The following is a 20656-nucleotide window of genomic DNA, read 5'->3' as shown; positions in this document are numbered from 1 at the left end:
ACAGACACAAAGCTCCAAGAGCTAAAGTACCAGGCCAAGGTCCCATAGCTGGTTAGTAGCAGAGCTGGGATTCAGACCCACAGCTGTTGGCTTGAATTCTTTGTGGGTGATTGCTTATTTTCTTCTGTATAAAGTAAAATATCTTCTGCACTTACGGTGGCATCATAGAACCACAACTGACAGTACATGTAGGTTTAATTGCTTTCATATGGTTTACATGTATTGAATGTATTAGTCTTACAGAAGGCAGCTGAGTGTATAGTTTAGGACCTTGAACTCTGTCAACAGATTTCTGAGATAGGCATCCTGTTCTGCGCTTATCAGATTCTTTCATTTTGCTCTGGTTACTCAATCTCTATGCCTCCATTTTTTCTCATGTGTGAAAATGGAAATAAAAATTATAGGATTACTGGGAGGATTAAAGGAAGTATTCCTCATGTCCTACCAACGTATTCAGCACAGTGGTTTGCCACATCCTAAATTCACAATAACTGTAAGCTACTGTTATCCTATCATTGATATTACATTAAATCATGTCACTTGATTTTCAGATCTATCGTGGGTGATTGACAGAGGATATGTTATCATACCCATTGTTTATGGGGTAACTGGGATTCAAAGAAATCACGATGTTCCAGTGAGAGGAAAATAGTAGAGTAGTTTATGAGATACTTCTCAAGTAATTGTTTTAATAGTTTTTTAATATCTTTGACCTCTGTGTTTCTTTTCAAGTAATTAGAAATATTTTCAATATGAGTATAGATAAAGCTAAGTAAAAAAGTGAGCAAAACAAATGAGATGAATAGCCTCAAGCAAATCTCAAAGTTTTGAGGCAGTATTTACCTTTGAACAGCTACAAGTGGTTTTACTTAGAGGTGTCCATCTAAACTCCCACAGCTCTTCTCAGGAATACATGGAAGGGACACAGAAACTCCCCTGTTATGGACTGAATGTATCCCCCCAGATTCATATGTTGAAACCCTATACCTCTTCCCCAATATGATGGAATTAGGAGGTGGGGTCTTTGGGATAGAAATAGGATTAGATGAAGTCATAAGGGTGGAAGCCTCATGAATGGGATTAGTGCCCTTATAACAGTCACAGGAGAGTTTACTTCCCCTTTGTGCTCTCTGTCATGTGAGGATAGAATGAGGAGTTGGCAGTCTGCAACCCAGAAGGAAGAGCGCTCGCACCAGAACCTGACCAGGCTGGGACTTGATGTCAGACTTCCAGCCTTCAGAATTGTGAGAAATAAATGTCTGTTGTTTGTAAGCCACCCAGTTTATGGTATTTTGTTATAGCAGCCCATGCTGGCTAAGACATTCCCCAAAGTTGGAAACTCCCTAATGCATACGTTGTTAATCTGGGGCTTATTGGTTTTCTGAGAATTAGGAATTTTATCCTGGTGAGAGGCATCATAGCTTTCCTTGGTTTCAAACGGGATCCTGTGACCTCCGAAAGGTTAAGAACCACTGCTTTAGCCCATGACGCTGTATTGGAGTTGGCACAAAACTTTTATCCTTGGGGCAGACTGTGATTACAAACCTCATTTTTATCAATGTTTCTCATACTCTCTAGCATCATGTAATTAAGACAAGGAATATTACTGCTGGAGGGACCACTGACATTTTCTCAACCAAATCTATCATGTGTAAAAGGAGGAGACTAAGGGCTCAAATTACTGTAAGACAAATTGCTAAGTACAATGGTTTATATTATTTTTTATAGCTTCAGTTCTATCTATTAAGATCATTATGTGATTGTTATTTCAGTCGACTGGGTTCTGATGAGCTATATACTTAAAGTTCTATCGTAAAATATTCTACTCTAAACTTTAAACTATTGTGTCTCAAATAAAATTTACTCCTTACCTTTGGTATAAGCCTTTGGGATTTTGAACATTTTGTCCTTAGCCAAAAATGAATTTTCTCATTTAAACATTTGTTTCTTAAAAATTTATATCCCAGTGAAGAAACATTCACATATCTTGCCTCCTCTTCTAGTCCCAGAGACTAGAAAGGCAAACCCACTGGGGCTGGCTGGAGGAGAAGAGGGAAGTTTGTTCCAGAAGGAACTGTGTAAAGGATCATAGGATTTCTAAACATGGAAAAGGGAGGAATAAATCACTTAAAAAAAAAAAAAATTACAGGCCTAAAATCCCCAAACCTAAGAACTAAAAATGTTTTAAAGCATGTTTTTTTTTTTTTTTATTTCTACTCCCCTTCACTGAAGACTTACAAATTGTTATTAAAGCCAATATGATGAAGGGAATTTGAATGAAGAACAAAGCTTTATAAGAAACAGTTTCAAGAATACGCTATTTGCAGAGTTAAAATATTTTTAAATCTGCATTAATTGAAATAATGCTAGTTCTTATTAAATGAACAAAGTGCTTTGTCCAAGTTACCTGTAATCCACACTAAAACTATGCAAAGTGGACTTTATTTTTCTGTTTTACATGGGGAAACTGGCTGCATTTAAGCAATTTGTCAAGGTAATATGGACTACAAATGTCAGAGGTAGGATTTGAACTTAAACCTAACTGCTCTTTCTGCTCTGTCACGTTGCTTTCTTCCTGCCACCTTGGAGGAAAGGGTTGTTTCTAGGGGCTGCTTTGTCAGATCCTCATGACAGCAGTTAGGATTTACTGAGAAATTACTTATCCTAACTTTCATTAGCAGTTTTAGATACGTATCAATTACTCTTTTCAGCTGCAGATTTAAAAGAATTCATTTAAACAATCAAAAATTTGTTATAGTGAAATAGTGATAGTATAATTTTCAAAGACTTTGGAAAATCCAAATTTATATACATATATTTCAAATGCTAGTAATTTAGTGTAAAGTAAAATACAAAGTAAAGATAAATTTTAGGCTCTAAATATTAGTATTTCCTGCAAGGTAGGGCATGTTTGAAGGAGAAATAAAAAACTGACTGAATATAAAAGACACAGACTAGGTCCTCATACTTAGCAGGTTGTGTGACACCAGTAAAATCAACTAAGCAAACAGTCAAAACAAAATGCTGATCAGTTGTTTAATATGAAGATTTAAAGAGATTTAAAGAGAAGATTTAAACAAAACAGTGGAATTATGATTGGGTGAGGCAGAGGGTTTTACATATGCAATCAACAAATGTTCATTACTAAATGCTGGGCTCTGTGTTAGGCTCTGGGTACCTGATGGCAAACAGGAGAGAAGGAAAGACACTGTCTATGCCCATCTAGAACTTCTGTTCCAGAGGGAAAGACCAGCAGCTGGACAACAAGGGGATATATGTGTGCTAAGTGTGAACGGCAGCAGAGTGTTGTGTGCCATGGGATTAGATGGAAAGCCATTGAATCTACATTGGGTGAGTTGGGGAGTCATCCAGGTAAGGAGGGGCCAAGTGTGTAAAGCAGTCATCCACTGAGAAGGAATGGCATTGATGAGACCTGTAGGGGAACAAAAAATACCATGACATGTTACTGTACTTAAAGAGGTTTGGTTTGGCTGGACTGAAGAGTGAGGGTAGGGTGGGAGAGAGGCAAGATGCCAGGATGATTTTAAGACATATCTGTCAGCACTTTTACCTCAAAGGTCACATTTTACATTATATCTAGCATCTGTATTTCACATTAAATATATTTAATAGATCTTTTCATAAGAAATGTTTTAAATAGCAGTTGAATAGTTGACAAAATGTTATGTTTTGTAGAAATTCATGCAACATTGGCTAAACTGGATATTGATTCTGTTTTATATTTTGAAGCCAACTTTTTAATTTAGCTTTCAAACATTTCCATAGGTGCTTGAGAAACTTAAGGATTCTAGGTACCATTGTCCATTGGATCCATAGGACTAGATGGACTCTGTAGTAGATCAAGGAACAGATTGGAAGGTCTTGCTGTGATGTTAAACCATTGACTTTTGTCCTGGGGGCAATAGGAAACCATGGTGAGGAACGTGATCAGAATTCAACTTTAAAAACAGAATTCTGTCTGCAGTGTGCAGAAAGCACTGAAGAGGAGTAAGAGGGAATGTGCCAGAGCAGGGATTGGGAATGGGGGTGTTAGAAGACTGCTGCAAATTTCCAGGGGACAAATGATTGGAACCTGGACTAGTGTGACGTTATGACAAAGAGTAGAATTGTAAGCCTGCAGGAGAGTGGTAAGATGAGGTACCAGTGATTTAGCCTACAGAGATATCCTTTTCTTCAGTCCTTGCAAAAGTCCTTATCATCTGACTCTTTGATGGGGTCATTCATTAGACCTGGAGGAGTTTGAGAATTATACCCATGGCAGTATGAGATGAATAAAAAAATTGAGTGAGAAATGGTTTGCAGGTCTTTGGCCAGTGGACCCACTCATCCATTTGAAATCTCTCTAGACATTTCTGTTGCCTTTAGGACTTCAAAAAGTGAGTTGTTGGTCTAGTGGAGACCTGGATCAAATGTTCCCTGTCTTCATAAAATGATACATGTTCACCAAGAAGTAAATCCTTTTCATTTTCCTTTTTTTATTGTAAAACCTGAAGTGACAGGGGATGTCTGCTTTCCTATTTTGGCACTATAATGCATCACTCAGAGGAGCAAGTCCCAGACAACATGGTGAAGTACACAGAGCTCTCGCACCTGCCTTAGAGCTCCCTGCTCCTTTATGTGACTCAGCCAGGACTCCATCCATCTTGGTGGCAGGCCAAAATGAACTGCTGTTTTTATTAAACCTATCTGGAATTTAGGAGTTGAGAGAGAGCCTGTGTGCTTACATTTTACTTTATGTAGATGGATGTTCGTTATGAAGGATGGCAGAATATGCCAACCCAAAATATGCCACTTTGGCATAAGGACTATTTTGAACTTATAAAAGCACTTATAAAATCAGCAGATGCAAGAAGGGCATTCTAATTTCCCTTATATTCCTGAGAACAGGATATAAAAACTCCCATGTGAAAGATGCCCTCTCTGAACAGGAGAAAAAACAAACAGTCTTTGACAGAGTCAAAGTTGAGAGAATTCTCTCAAAGTTGAGAGAATTAACAGACTTATTAAAATACTTCTTATCTTCCTTTAGTCTCCCAGTGTATTTTAGTTACTTTTCTACAATTGCCTTTCTTTGTTCAACCTAATATAAAAGTACGTAGGTTTCACCATTTCTTTGGCTCTTCTTTTCATTATGAGGGCTCCTGTGTCACATAAAATTTATGTAAGTTTGTATGTTTTCTCCTGTTAATCTGCCATATGTTAGTTTAATTCTCAGGCACAGCCAAAACCCCTAATAGTGTAGAGATAAAAATTAGTCTCTTCTACAGTTACATACCATGTTTATATTTTTATTTTCCAGGTTCTCAAGGAATTACAACTTCTAGGATGTGAATAATTATATAACTGCCTGGCACTTGAGAAAATTGTAAGCAATACTCATTTCAAGATGTATTTATTGAGCACATAGCCGTATGTTGCAAGTTATGTTGGTTAAAAAAGAATTTCATAATTTATTCCCTGTCCTGTCAATGATTGGTGGAAAAGATAAGCGTTAGACATAGAAAAGAGAAAATCAACAAATACATATATGTTTTTATTAAAGTTTATTGGGGGTTACAATGGTTAGTAAAATTACATAGTTTTCAAGTGTACAATTCTGTAATATCATCTATGTATCATCTATGTTCACCACCTAGAGTCAGTTCTCCTTCCATCACCATATATTTGAGCCCGTTTACTTGCATCTACCACCCCCGTCCCCCATTACCCTCTGGTAACCACTAAACTGTTGTCTATGTCTATGAGTTTTTGTTTCTTTATTTGTTTATCTTGTTCCTTTGTTGCTTTCAGATTTATATCCCACATATCAGTGAAATCACATGGTTCTCAACTTTTTCTGTCTGACTTATTTCGCTTAGCATAATAATCTCAAGATCCATCCATGTTGTCACACATGGCACTATTTCATCTTTTCTTATGACAGAATAGTATTCAAATGTGTATACATACAGCATCTTTATTTTATTGACAACCTTGGCCCTGAAGAATTTTGGAAACAGGTTTTCTTCCCCCCACCCCGAAAGTAGAAGTCTATTTGTTAACATCTATCTATTATAACACTTTGTTTGCATGTGATTAACTGAAAATAGTGAATTTTTAATTATTTCTTACTCAACTGTATTTGATTTTCAGAAGTGATAGGAAAACAGGGATGATACACATACATATGAACTATTTCCAAACAAATATGCAAACCATTGCAACAAATGAAAATAAGGACAAAATAGTATACAATTTTTTGCGGTTGGTATTAGTATACACGTTGAGTGCAACCTGCTATGTGTCCTTACATGGGAAGGTGACCCAGAGCACTTCAGATGGTTGCTCTGCGAGATTTAGTTTTGTCATTTGTAAAATAAGAGCAACGTATCTTAGCGCTCCTTTTGACTCTATAGTTCAAAATATACTTCCTGTGATCCTGAAGACACTAGATAAGCATAATAAAGGAGATGGTCTTATCTACTACTTAATAGGCAGGAAAATATCCTCAACATTGAAGAGAAAAGTTAAGTAACCTGGATTACAGTGGCCCAGGTCCCCACCAATATGTTTAGTACTTATTCATCAGCAAGTTCAACTAAACAATTTGATAAATTGATATTTTTATTGAATTTATTTATCATGCAATAAATTCTTTCTGGACTTTCTTTTTATCTTAAATAGGAAAATCACATTAGTCAGAAAATCAGAACTAGTCAGCCATCATTTCCTGAAGTGGCTCTTAACCCACATGCCTAGAAGGTACACTTCATGAAGCTGTGAGAAATTAAATTGGAAAAGAGAGTTCAGGCTATTTTATGAAGGGTAAGAAAGTGAGGGTAAGAATTTTATTCTGTGGGCAATGGGGAAATCTTTGAAGGTTTCTCAGCAGGAGAGTAACTTGTTCTGAACTGTAGAAAATTAACTTGACATTGGTGTCTAGAATTCATTGGATGGGGAAGAAACAGGAGTTAGGCATTTATTTTAATAGTCCAGATGTGAGACAATAAGTCTCTGAATAACAATGGTGGCAGTGGGAAAGGAGGGGGAGGGACTGTGGCAAGAAACATCACTTAGGCTGATTGACTAGAGATGATTGGTAATTAGATATGAGAAATATGGGAGAAGCAGAGGTCAGATGTTATGTGGCCAGGGGGATAAAAATGATGTTTCAAACTGAAAAGGAAAAAGATATTAAGATACATTGAAAGCTCTGTAAAACAAAAAGCATTAAGAAATAGTACATCGTTAACTTACATAAATTTGTATTAACAGGTCCAGAAAAATCATATTGCAGGGTAATAATAATAATAAGTATGAGTTTTCAGGGAAACACTGTGTCAGATATGTGGTATACAGTATAGTATGTATAATTCTTACAATGTCTCTTCAAGGTAGATATGATTATCTTAATTTTACAAGTTAAGAATCAAAGTTTCTAGAGGTGAAGAAATTCCCAAGCATTAACTAGCTTATTAGTGATTGAACAAGAACTAAAATAAAGATCTGTCAGATTTAAAGTTCTCTTCTCTTTCTATATGCTATATTGCCTTTCTTATGCTTAAAAAAACTCACAGATTTGACACCTGTAAGTTTTGAAAAAATTGGTAATGATGGAGCTAACTATGCTAAATTATTAGCATATTGCTAATATTATCACAAACTCTGCTAAATTACTCATATGTTAAACAAATGATGAGGAAACAGTTTAATGAGAAAAAGTGAGGTATTTTTAAACACAAAGAAAAGTATAGAAAACAATATAGCATATATACCCACAGACTTAATATTTTGCTATATTTGTTTCTGTTTTTTTCTTTAAGAATTAGATCCATCTAAAGCGTCACACCCCACAATTTTAAGTTCTATCTCTCCTTGTAAATACTCAGCAAGTTGTTTCATTATTGTTATTTTACTAAGGAAGAAGCTGGAGCTGTAGTGATGAAGTAACTTGCTCAAATGTCCACAGACAGTGCCTGTAAAGGAAAATGGGAACTTGGTAAACATTCAGAAAAAGGAGCCAGTATTTTTTATTAGTTCTTTACTTGCATCATTTAATGAGATTTAAAGAACTCTCATATATTACAAAATGCACTTAGGCAGACAATTTTAAAGGATAGTTTGGTTTCTGAGTCTTACTTGTACTCAAAATCATGCAATAAAATGTAGCGAGGAACTAAAAATATGTGTTTATTAAGATGGTCAGAATTTTTTTTTTAATTTATTGGGGTGACAATTGTTAGTAAAATTACATAGATTCCAGGTGTACAATTCTGTATTACATCATCTATAAATCCCATTGTGTGTTCACCACCCAGAGTCAGTTCTCCTTCCATCACCATATATTTGATCCCCCTTACCCTCATCTCCCACCCCCCACCCAAGATGGTCAGAATTTTTAAGCTTTGATTTCACTTTAATTTTATTTCTACCATTATAGCATGGCATAATCAATGAACTCAGCAAATAGTATAATGGTGCTGACATGTACGTAGGAGTAATTCCCCAAGTACTTTATACCACCACAAACCAAAATTCAATAGGAAATCTTCCCTTTGCTGAACCCGCTAAAGTGGAACTATTTCATGGAAGATGACAGTGTTGTTGTCTACGTAGGGATTTTTAGGATGTTCATTCAATAGGGAGCCAGGACCACAAGCTTTGTGTCTCTATTTACACATTCAAAATTTACCCTTTTAATTCTGTTTGTACCATTAGCCTGTTAGTCCAAATGACCATCATTTCCATTTTTGCCTAATCAGGTCCTAACTCGACTGTTTTCATGTGTGCACCCCTACAATCTGCCACCTACCCAGGACCTGGAATGTCACATGCTTAAAACCACCAGTGCTTCTTCCCATTGAATTTAGAATTAAATCCAGACTCCTTACCCCAGTGCCTCTCTCCTTCTCTACCCTTGCTTCAGTATGCTCTAGTCATACGATCCTTATAAGTTCATTTTTTACCTTAGGAATTTTGCACTGGGATGTTCTTCCTCTGATCTTCAGGTAACCGGTTCTTTGTCACTCCTGTCTCAGTTTAAAATTCAGATTTCTCAGTCACCTTCCATGACTAACCAGCTTGAGGTGGACTTCCGGTCACTTTCTACCAAATCTCTGATCAATCCTTGTATTTTATGAAAAAAAAAAAAAAAAAAAGTTTCTTAGTGTGTGTTTTAAATATGTACACATATATTTATATAATTTACATATAAATGATCTATATCTACACCTATAGTTATATAATCTCTCTATGTAAATGTATATATAGTTTCCTTTTATCCTGACTCCTAGCCGATCTCTTCAAAATATTACCTCCATGGGGTCTGGGTTTATGTCTTGTTCACCTCTGTGTCTATGGTACCTAGAAAAGGGTCAGGGACAGCAGATTCTCCATAAATATTGAATCAACAGATAGCTAAAAGCATCAGATTTGACATCAGATGGGCTTGGGGTAAATTCCCAGCTCTTCTTCCGACTTGCTTTATGATATTGGACAAATTACTCTGCTTCATTAAAACTGTTTTGATGTTATTAATTGAAAACAATAATCATGCCTTCCTTTAGGGTCATTACGTCTCCCACTCCAATGAAAAAAGCCCACAGTAAGTCATAAATGTGGTTTTGACTATTATAACCAATGCCATATCCATCCCTGATTTAGTAACCACGGCCCTCCAGGGGTGTCTGTGTTAGCTTAATACAATACAGTTACAAATGGACTGTAAAATATTGGTGATTTTTTTTTTCTTCAGAACAGGGAAGCTCGTTTGAGCCAGGCCCATTATGGCTCCGTTCTGGGAAGATAGCATACAAGGCCCTTTGTGGGACACAGGTTTCCCAGGTGTCTCTTATCAGTGGATGCCTGGCACTGGCCGGGAGGGCAAGGCAAAGTAGTTCACAGGGAGCCCTGGCTTCACGGGGAATTAACAACTCTGTTTAGAAGCGTGGTGGATCCTGGAAGCCCAGCTGTGTCCCTGAGAATCCCCACCTGTGCCTCGTTCTATCCATACATGACCCGGACCTGGGAACCCATCCTAAAGAACCTCGATGCCGAGCAGCACCCAACGTGCATGCGCAGTTCTCTCCCCTGCCCCTGCCTTAAATATCCGTCCGTCTTGGCCTGTTAAATAGGTCCTGCCCTCGCCCACCAGGCCATCTTCCTAGGGCCAGCAGTTTGCTGCAGTGTGCCATTGATGAGGACGTTTGAATGGTAGTAACCACCAGATACCATGTAGTCTTGCTGTTCTTATGGTACTGTACTTCGGACCTGTCTGGCAATCATGATTCCCAGGTGTCTCTTATATGCAGCCCTGGTCAAACCTAGAAAGGCTTCCGAAATCCTGCCAGATTTAGCTCCGAGATCCTGGGATATCCAGCTGCCGGGGAATTAGCGACTCTGTTTTGGAGTAGGATGGATACAGACAGTCGGTGTGTCTCCCAGAAGTGCCCACCCGTGGCCCGGCCTGTTCCTGCAATCCAGACCCGATCAGCCAGGGAGCACGGAAGAGAGTAGTGCGTCATGTAAAGTTGCAGTTTACTTTTGCTCACCTGCCTCAGGCGTCGGGACCTCTAGTCCTGTGTGGAAATGGGTTGCCCACAATCAGCAAGCCATCTTCCTGGGGCCAGATGAGCCTGGGAATATACTCCTTATGCCAAAGAGAGAAGGTCGTTTGAACCAGACTATTTAGGACCTTGTTTCGGGAAGATATATTCAGGACTCCCAGGTGTCTCTCATCAGCAGATCCTCAGCACTGCCCAGGAGGGCAATGCTAAGGAATTTTCGTGAGATTTGACTTCAAGGGACTTACCAACTCTATTTAGGAGGCGGGTCGACCCTGGTGTGTGCTCCAGAAGTCCCCACCTGTGGCCAAATTTATCCCCACAGCCGGGACTGGGGACAGATCCAGCCTGGACCCCAGGAAGCCTGGATGCAAAATCAGCAAGGTAAGTGGAAGTGTTGTTTGTTCCCGAGCACTTTTAGTCATCAAGCCCTCTTGACCTGTTGTTGCATAGGGCCTGCCCTCGCCTACCAGGCATCTTCCCTGGGCTAGTGATTCCTTGCAGGGCGCCAATATGATCCTGTTGTCCTTATGGGACTTGGGACAATTTTTTTCAAAATAGACTATTTTTTAGAGTAGTTTTAGATTCACAAATTGAGTGGAAAATACAGAGTTGCCGTATACCTTTTAGTGCTACACAGGCACTACCTCTCCCACTGTCAACATCCCAAGTAGAATCACACATTTGTTGCAACTTATATTGGCACATTGTTATTACCCAAAGTCCATATTTACATTAAGGTTCACCCTTGGTATTTTTCGTTGTCTGGGTTTTGGCAACTGTGTAATAAAATGTGTATACTGTTATACAGAGTTTCTCTGCTCGGAGCTCCGCCTGCTGGACATTTTTAAATTAGAAAATGTGTTTCTTCATCATGGGAGGTGGATAGTATCTTAGTTCAAATTTGATTCAGATGGAGAAAATTTCAATAAGTAATTGAGTGAATGAATGAATGAATTTGTAAGTCTCACCCATGTATAATATTTATTCAGACCAGGCTCAATCTGGATATGTGACAGTCTACAGACATATATTAAGACCTGGTTTTTGAATGAGAATGGATAGAAAGGAGGTGGGGAGACATTCTGCTATATGAGTATGTATCTCTCTCCAGCCACCGTCTATAGTTCTAAAGTGATGTACACTCTTCCTTTGGGATGGAGTGATCTTTCTCTGCAAGACAATATGAAAGGCTAGACAGGGACAGGGCTAAAAGGGGACAGGGTAGTGAGTTATGCATTATGCATGCACAAGTATAATGAGCAGCAGTTGTAGTAATAGAAACCATTTCTCTGGCAATGATCAAAGGGAAAAAAACCTCTTTCTCTCATTTCAAATCCTTTGATTATACTCAAATCTGGTGAAAGGTATTAATATAAGCATAATTTTATTTAATGAGTTTCTATTCAATTTGTGCCAGGTGCAAGGGATTCAAAAATCAATGAGAATTTATTTTGAAGACCTCACAGTCGAATGGAAATGATAGATATGCACATAGTTAAAAAGCAATCTGCTTTTGGTATGAATGTCTGTGCACTTAAATACGTCATCCAGTGAAAAATCACATTATTTGATACTAGAGATGACAGATAGATGTTGACTCTTTGTAAGAATTGTATGTATTGCTGAGATTGTATTAATTTTTGAATTGAGCTTAGGATGTCTATGTGTAAAGTTTAACAGAAGTGCCATTCATTTTGATACTATACTGAATCTACATGTGAATAGAAGAATGCAATATATTTTCAAGCATTTACTTAATAAAAGTACTAAACCTCTAAAAATTATAAAAATGGCTGAACTTTGCATAGAAATCCTGAGAAACTGTGGAAAAACTGAGTTATTAGAAAAAATATCACACTATAGAAATCGATTGAAATTCTGTGACAACTAAGTTGAACAGAGAAAAATGAAATAGAAAATAAATAAGAGCAAGACACTGAAGGACTATTTAAACAGAAGTGCTGGATGCAAACACTTTTATTCAAAGTGGAAAAACATAAAATAGGAAAAATGTTCCAATTACGAGCACTGCAACAAATTTGGATATGCTTTTCCAGCTGCAACTACTTTTCATTTCGTTTGCTTAAATATGTCCTTCATATTCAAAAGATGATAGTTCCAAAACATCTTTTTAACACCACTAACAAGCTATGGGTACACATTTTGATTAAATATTGTTTGATAGATATTTTCAGGGATCAGTATTTAGTCAAAGATTACATGTTGCTCTAAAGAGCTTGATCATTGGGGTGGTTTGATCATCAGGTTGTTAATTGTTTCCTAAAAATAAGTGCATAAATGTTTTAGCATTTTTATTAATAAGTAAGAATACTTAGAATCTTATGTTTAGTAGAAATAGGGACAGATTTCCAATAATTCCATAAAATGTACTAAATTATAGTCTTTAATATGTAGATAATGAATCTACAGATTAACTAATTTATAGCTAGTTTAATATGATACATGTGATTAGATCCCTAAATTGAGTAATGTCTCTAAGGTTAATTATGCCCTGTAGAGTTGCAGTCTTTACAGATGGTATTAAATAAAATGGCCTTGATTTCATGTATCATTAATTTAGAAGAAATGATGACGGTTTGGAGTCTAAATACTACTGTTTATTTTCAGTTGAAATGAGGAGAAATGACAATTGATTTCAATTTAAAATTAAATAGATGGTGACTAAATTTGGGCTCACTGCTTCATGCTAAAAGTACTCCCTTAGTTCTAACTAATTATAGATCATGTCAGATAGTCAATCCTGTCTAACTCTTTAGGTTTCCTTTAATTCCTATGTTAGACAGAATTGGCAATGTTATGCCGGAGTAAAACACAACTTTAAAACTTTGACTCGTTTATTTCTTGATCACACTACATGTCCAGCAAGGGCCAGCGGGCGTCGCTGTTCATCTCGCACCTCTGCTAAAAGCAACTCCATTTTGACCCTTGCTTCCATGATCATCTCAGTTGCAGGCAGAGAGGGTGGTGAGTCTTACGCTGACTCGTGGAGCTACTGCCTGGAATGGACACTTCTCCCATTTCAGTGGAAATATATGACCATGCCTAACTTTAAAGGGGCAGGGGAGTGGAGTCCTATCACGTGTCTGCAAGGTAGAGAACCAGGAGTATATGGCGAAGAACACAGCTGTTTATGCGTTGACCCCTTAGTCCTAAGTCATTGTTGGCATGCCACAAATATATGTTACCAGTAAAAAAAGAAAAGAAAATGACCGCGATATATGATTTATATATTATAGTGACCTCACTTTAACATACGTCGTTGTCTTGTAAATAGTGTGGCTCCTTTAATATTATAGGATGTTTTCGATAGGCCATCTGGAAGACGTGACATTATCTCCATGTTACTAGGCAGGAAGGTGTCAGGATCACTAGAGTAAGCTCAGATGCAGGATGGCTGCAGACAGGAGTACACAAGTGAGTACAAGCTAGGCGTTCTGAGATGATGAAAGAATAAAATCAGGTTTGTCAAATGATTAAGACAGCCATTGAATTTGAGCCAGGTGCTTGGACTGAGTGGGGTTAAGTCAGAGGGTTGCTACTGAGTAATCTGAATAAAACAAGATAGAGGACCACCTGGTTGTCAGGAATAAGAGTGACTCCGGGGACCCTGACCATCTGGGACACTGGGACAGGCAGGGGTATAATCATCTGGTTGATGTTGACAAAAGGAAAGGAGCTGAGCAACACCACACAAACCTTGACAATAAATTGTCTGGTTCCCAAAGGGCACATTATGCAACTGAAAGCTGATTGTTCAAATAATGTATTTGAAAAGCATGCTTAGTTGTCAACTAGTACATAACACTCTGGGTAGATGTTTTAGCCTTTTTAAGATTTGTCATTAGAGCAAAGGATGTTTTTTGTTTCTTTCTTTTCTTTCTTTTTTTAATTTTTAATTTTAAATCACTGGAGTTCATCAAATGTGACTGAAGAAGAACTTCTGCCTTATTGTGGTTAAGGAACTTCTCTGGAGGTGAATAGGAGTAGAGTTCCTCAAATTCTTGGGGATATGCTTATGGGAATGGCATAGATAAAATTGAGAAACTTAGTAAGGTGAGGTGGGGTTGAAGGAATAAATTCATCTCATAGAAAGAACAGTTTATTAATGTTTGATTGGAACGTAAAGTTGATACTTAAAACAATTGAGAGACATCTCTGATAGACTGGATCAGGTAACTGTTACAGTCAAGGTGAGACATGCAGTCTCCCTTTTCAAATTGTAGGATTTTTCTCTTTAGTTTATCTGATTACATATAAAAGTGAATAAAGAACTTTATTTTATATACATGTTATATGGCATTATATAAGAACACCAAACATGTAAGGTGGTGGCTTACTGTTTTGTTTTTTGTTTTAATGCTTAAACCTGTACAACTGCTAATTTTCTAAAACCAGGTGACAGTTAATTAATTGGAGGCAGAAGAGCAAACCCATTGGAGAACATTAACTCTGTTGAAAACAATAGCACACAGCAGTTCACTTTTCAAAAGGTTGAAAGCAGTACCATGATTGCCCTTTTGTTATTTGTGAAATGGAGGCTTTAATGCATAAATAATCGTTTAATTGTCTTGCTTTGAAATGCACTGTTTCCCACAAAACAGGAAATGTTTGGTTCATAAGAATTGTACCTGATGATATTATTACTTCTGTAGCTTTTGATATGAGGATTTCTTAATGAGGCTTTTGCATTGTGTAAACTTTTGTTTTAAAACTTAACTACCCTAATAAGATCATTTGATCTACTCTTGAATTTTAACTTATTTATTTAATAGTTTTTCACTAATAGTAACACATGCTTATTTTTAATTAATTTTCTCTACATCTTTTCAAAAACAGTTTCTTTGGTTTGAATGATTAATAAACATTTTATTCAGTAGTACGGAGAAAATATTTGATTTTATTCCACCTCATGTTTCTACTAATTGTTTAAAATTGTGTCATGTCAGTTGGAATGTTTCAAAATCAGTATAACCACAAGAGTATATCATTAATGAACTTTCACTATAATATCTATACATGCATCCTTGAAAAGACGTCATTATGTTGACACATTCGGTACTTCGTACGTCATCATTACATATTATACATTTAAAATATATATTGCATGAAATATTTTAATATATTATTGTATTCTCTTATATACATTAAATTGTTTTAAAACTTTATGGTAATATTTTAACAGACACTAAATGTGTTATTATCAAACATGGAACATAAATCATTTTCATAGTTATTTAAACATTTAATAACATGCAACAGGCCTCCACATCTATAACTAAGAGGTTTTGTGGGAAGGCCAGTGGTATGTGAAATAATTTGCGCTTGTGCTATCAATCAGGAATGTTCCTAATTTAACTCGAGAGACTGGAGAAACAGATGATTACATGACCCAGAGACCTTACTGCAGGCCCATTTACCTCCTCAATTTAGACAAATGATTATATGCTCCATCAATCTTTTAAGAAGCTCTAGAGAAAAGTTTCAAAATCATGATCCTTCATGCATGAAAAACCTGAATACTTTCAGCCTCACATATTTTAGTTTTGCTGAGAATGTTAATGCAATGGTAAAGGAAAAGTGTGAATTGACAGTAAAATAAAGTTATTTCCAACAATTTTTATTGAAATTGAAGTCCATGGTGTCTTTGGGGTTTTACATTTTTTTCGTGGTTATGACTAGTATTGGCTCACCACTTGGAACAGAAATTGGAATATGGGAAAAATAATATGGAGAGGACAAGAGGGTAATGGATTTGAAGGAGATGGAAACAGGTGTTAAACACGGATTCCTCCTGAGTTCCACTACATGTGGTGGCTCCAGCCTTCTCTGTGTTCTTCTCTGCTTTATCTGGGTGTCATCTACACATTCTTTAGAAATCACCTTCATGGCTCTCCTTCCAGGAAGACTTCCATGACCTTAAAGATGGGATTAGGGTTTGTGCTTATATAAAACCATAAATATTTTATTTCCTGCCCATCCTATATAACTCCTCACACTCAGAATGTTGTATTATAGTTGCTTGCTTTCCACATGTATGTTCTTCTGTAGGAATTGTGTCTGACTCACTAGTGCTAAATCCATGCTGATTGTGTAAGAATTGTTCAAAGAATGAATGCTTAGGATAACTGACTGGACTGCACTGCACTGTAGTACATTTGGATTTAAAGAGGGGTAGTATTGGGGAAAAAGAAAATGTGGCTGGATATTTAAAGTCAGAACTTTGGAAAATAATTCTGTTTATGATTTTGTATTTTAGAACACTGGAAACTATTTTTGATTAGAAATTAGGGCTTGAGTTCTAATTCTGATTTCTTCAATGGCATCTGCATCTATGTGCCGTTGATCAAGCCCCCTAACCTTCCTAAGCATCACCTTTTGCATTTGTGAAAAGAAGGCCCGTAACTTTATTTCCAGGGATTTCTTTGAGCACCTATATGATTATTGTATAAAAAACAACTTGATATCAGTGACAGGGCTAGTTCCTAGACCATGTGAGTTTCCTCTTGGGGTCAGGGTGGGCATTACCTTGTTTTGTCAAATGTCAATAAACTCTAGTGGAAGCAGAAAACATCAAGAACCTTCCTGATTTGGACCAAACAAAGGAATGTTGTTCATTCCATATTATTGCCAGAGATTCAGAAATGGAAATTATGATTGATTTGCTCCTGAAGGGGAAGTTCCAACATGGACTAAATTTCAGACCGAACTGAAATGGTATTAACATTCAAATGGAAATGATAGATATGCACATAGTTAGAAAGCAATATGCTCTTAGTATGAATGTCTGTGCACTTAAATACGTCATCCAGTGAAAAATCACATCATTTGATACTAGAGATGACAGATGGATATTGACTCTTTGTTAATACCAAACTGAAATGGTATTAACATTTATTGTATTAGGTTGATGCAAAAGTAATTGCAGTTTAAAAGGTTAAAAATAATTGCAAAAACCACAATTACTTTTGCATGAATCGAATAGATAAATCACCATTGATTGGACAAATAGAAGGTGAATTAGGTGTAACTGCTACTGTAACAGATCCAATAAAAAGTTACTTAAACAATAGAAACATCATTATTTTCTCTCCCTCACAATTGTCCTGGAATGCTGTGAGGCAATTATCTTCCATTCAGTCATTCAGAGACTCAGGTTCCCTTCCAGCCAGTGCCATCTCCTAAAGTATGTTGTTATCTCTTTGATTAAAGTCTGGTTATTGCTAATTCTTGGTTTCAACTGAAGTGAGATGTGGTTGGGGAGAGATGAATGCAGGGAAGCACATGTGCAGTGTTTTAAGGTGTAAGGCTGGAAATGGCACATATCGTTTGGATCACATTCCATACTTAGACGGAAGGGGAATTGGGAATGTAGTCAGTCTCCAGCTATGTTTCCAGGAGGGAGGGGGGAATGGATTTCAGTGGATATCTTAAAATCTCTACCTATTTTATAACTTTTAATAATTAGAAGTGAAATGGTCAAATGTATTGGTGCAATTTGAAATACAAGTACTATTTGATTGTGCTTTTTTTTTTGTTATATCCATCATCACATTACAAATACGTATTTCCATAGTTAAATATTTTTGTAGCATACCCATCAGTAGAATGCTATGTGGCCCCTAAAATGCTTCTGTAAAATAATAGGTAATAGAATGGAAATGTGTACACAATATATAGTTAATTTAAGTTAGCAAGATATAAAAAATGTTATGAAATAAAATAACTAATTTTTATAAAAAACATTTGGATAAGTATAGGAAGAAGATTAGAAAAAGAAAGTTGAAAATGTTAGTGTCTGTTATCTTTGATGGTAGAATTTATCATATTTATTTTATGTTTTTTTAAAATTTATATATACATATTTTCAAATTTTCTCCACTGATTATATGTTTATTTGGGTAATAAGCAAAAATCAATAAACATTTATATTAGCAAGTGAGAATTTTGTAATGACTCAAGAGAAGTTAAATTTACCCGTGTTCAACTTCAGCGATTCATTCTGATAGAATTAGTGATCTTTGGTCCACAGTAGCTAGATGGACCTAAAGTCTCTCAAAGAAAATACGCCATAAAATGTGGCATGTAGAAAGAAATGGTAAATGGCAACTGTGACTTATGGTCCTCTTTCACTGATATAAGAGCTGTTCTTAGAGTAAAGAAAAATGCGAGGGTAAGGGGGGTGGGGGGTGGGAGATGAGGGTAAGGGAGATCGAATATATGGTGATAGAAGGAGAACTGACTCTGGGTGGTGAACACACAATGGGATTTATAGATGATGTAATACAGAATTGTACACCTGAAATCTATGTAATCTTACTAACAATTGTCACCCCAATAAATTTAATAAAAAAAAAGAAAAAAAAAGAAAATGCATGTTGTAATGTATTCATATGAAGTCTTAACACTAAGCCCATAAAAACGCATAAATGTCTTACTTCCAAAATCAGTGAAGCAAAATGTCTGAAATGAGTGCAGCATTTAAAGCCTTTGTTTTCTTTCTTTCTTTCTTTTTTTTTTTCTTCCTTCCTTCCTTCCTTCCTTCCTTCCTTCCTTCCTTCCTTCCTTCCTTCCTTCCTTCTTTCAAAAGCTTTTATTTATTTTAAGTGTGTTTTTCCAGCATGCATCATCTCCAAGTCAAGTAGTTGTTTCAATCTAGTTCTGGAGGGTGCAGCTCACAGTGGCCCATGTGGGGATCGAACAGGCAACCTTGTTGTTAAGAGCACTGCGCTCTAACCAACTGAACTAACCGCCGCTCAAGCCCTCTTTTTCTTATCTAAATAGTTCAATAGGTTAAAAAAATAAGCCATCCATTATTTTTTTTTTTTTTTTTTTTTTTTTTTTTTTTAAAGATTTTATTGGGGGAAGGGGAACAGGACTTTATTGGGGAACAATGGTCAAATTGTTGTCCTTTCAGTCTTAGTTGTGGAGGGTTCTGTTCAGCTTCAAGTTGTTGTTCTTTCAGTCTTAGTTGTGGAGGGCGCAGCTCAGCTCCAGGTCCAGTTGCCGTTGCTAGTTGCAGGGGGCACAGCCCACCATCCCTTGCGGGAGTCGAACCGGCAACCTTGTGGTTGAGAGGACAGGCTCCAACCAACTGAGCCATCCGGGAGCTCAGCGGCAGCTCAGCTCAAGGTGCCGTGTTCAATTTTAGTTGCAGGGGGCGCTGCCCACCATCCCTTGCGGGAGTCGAGGAATTGAACTGGCAACCTTGTGGTTGAGAGCCCGCGCTCCAACCAACAACTGAGCCATCCGGGAGGCAGCTCAGCTCAAGGGGCCGTGTTCAATCTTAGTTGCAGGGGGCAGAGCCCACCATCCCTTGCGGGACTCGAGGAATTGAACTGGCAACCTTGTGGTTGAGAGCCCACTGGCCCATGTGGGAATCGAACCGGCAGCCTTCGGAGTTAGGAGCACGGAGCTCTAACCGCCTGAGCCACCGGGCCGGCCCGCCATCCATTATTTATCAGCCCTGAGTTTGAGTTCCAGATTACAAACTAAAGAAGGAAGCAAACTTTTTGTCATGGGAAATGCTCGTGTTCCCCTGATAATGGGGGATGTCTATACTTTTAGATGCCATTTTTCTACATGTTTATGACAAGTAGCCATCTTAACTATTTTTATGTTTTTTTTTTTTAATTTTTATTTTATTAAATTTATTGGGGTGACAATTGTTAGTAAAATTACATAGATTTCAGGTGTACAATTCTGTATATTTTTATGTTTTAATTAACCAGGTTGAGTTCATTTTCCCTTATAAAACAAATTAAAAATAGATTTTAGAAAGGGAGGTCTTGACAGGACCATCCATATTCTCTTCTTATATTGCCAGGTTGTGACATATGCCCATTAGGAGTCTACAGTAGTCCCCCTTCTCCACAGTTTTGCTTTTCATGGTTTCAGTTACCTACAGTCACCTGCAGTCCAAAATCATGAAATGGAAAATTCCAGAAATAAACAATTCATAAGTTTTTAATTGTGTGCTGAAATCTCACTCCGTCCTGCTCTCTCCTGCCCTGGACGTGAATCGTCCCTTTGTCCAGCGTATTCCTGCTGTATATGCTCCTTGCCTGTTAATC

General features: G+C 37.1%; 1 non-coding gene across 1 annotated transcript; it reads left to right on the top strand.

Moving 5' to 3' along the window:
- Positions 1-1961: 1961 nt before the first annotated feature.
- Positions 1962-2087, top strand: LOC141572963 (small nucleolar RNA SNORD22). The gene has a single exon (XR_012498552.1). It is a non-coding gene; the product is annotated as a small nucleolar RNA SNORD22 (small nucleolar RNA).
- Positions 2088-20656: the final 18569 nt, after the last annotated feature.

The sequence above is a fragment of the Rhinolophus sinicus genome, chromosome 15 (assembly GCF_057876585.1).
Source record: "Rhinolophus sinicus isolate RSI-liver-muscle chromosome 15, RSI-T2T, whole genome shotgun sequence".
NCBI lineage: Eukaryota > Metazoa > Chordata > Mammalia > Chiroptera > Rhinolophidae > Rhinolophus > Rhinolophus sinicus.
Note: the sequence above shows the minus strand (reverse complement) of the source record. Positions and strands in the feature narration are given on the sequence as shown.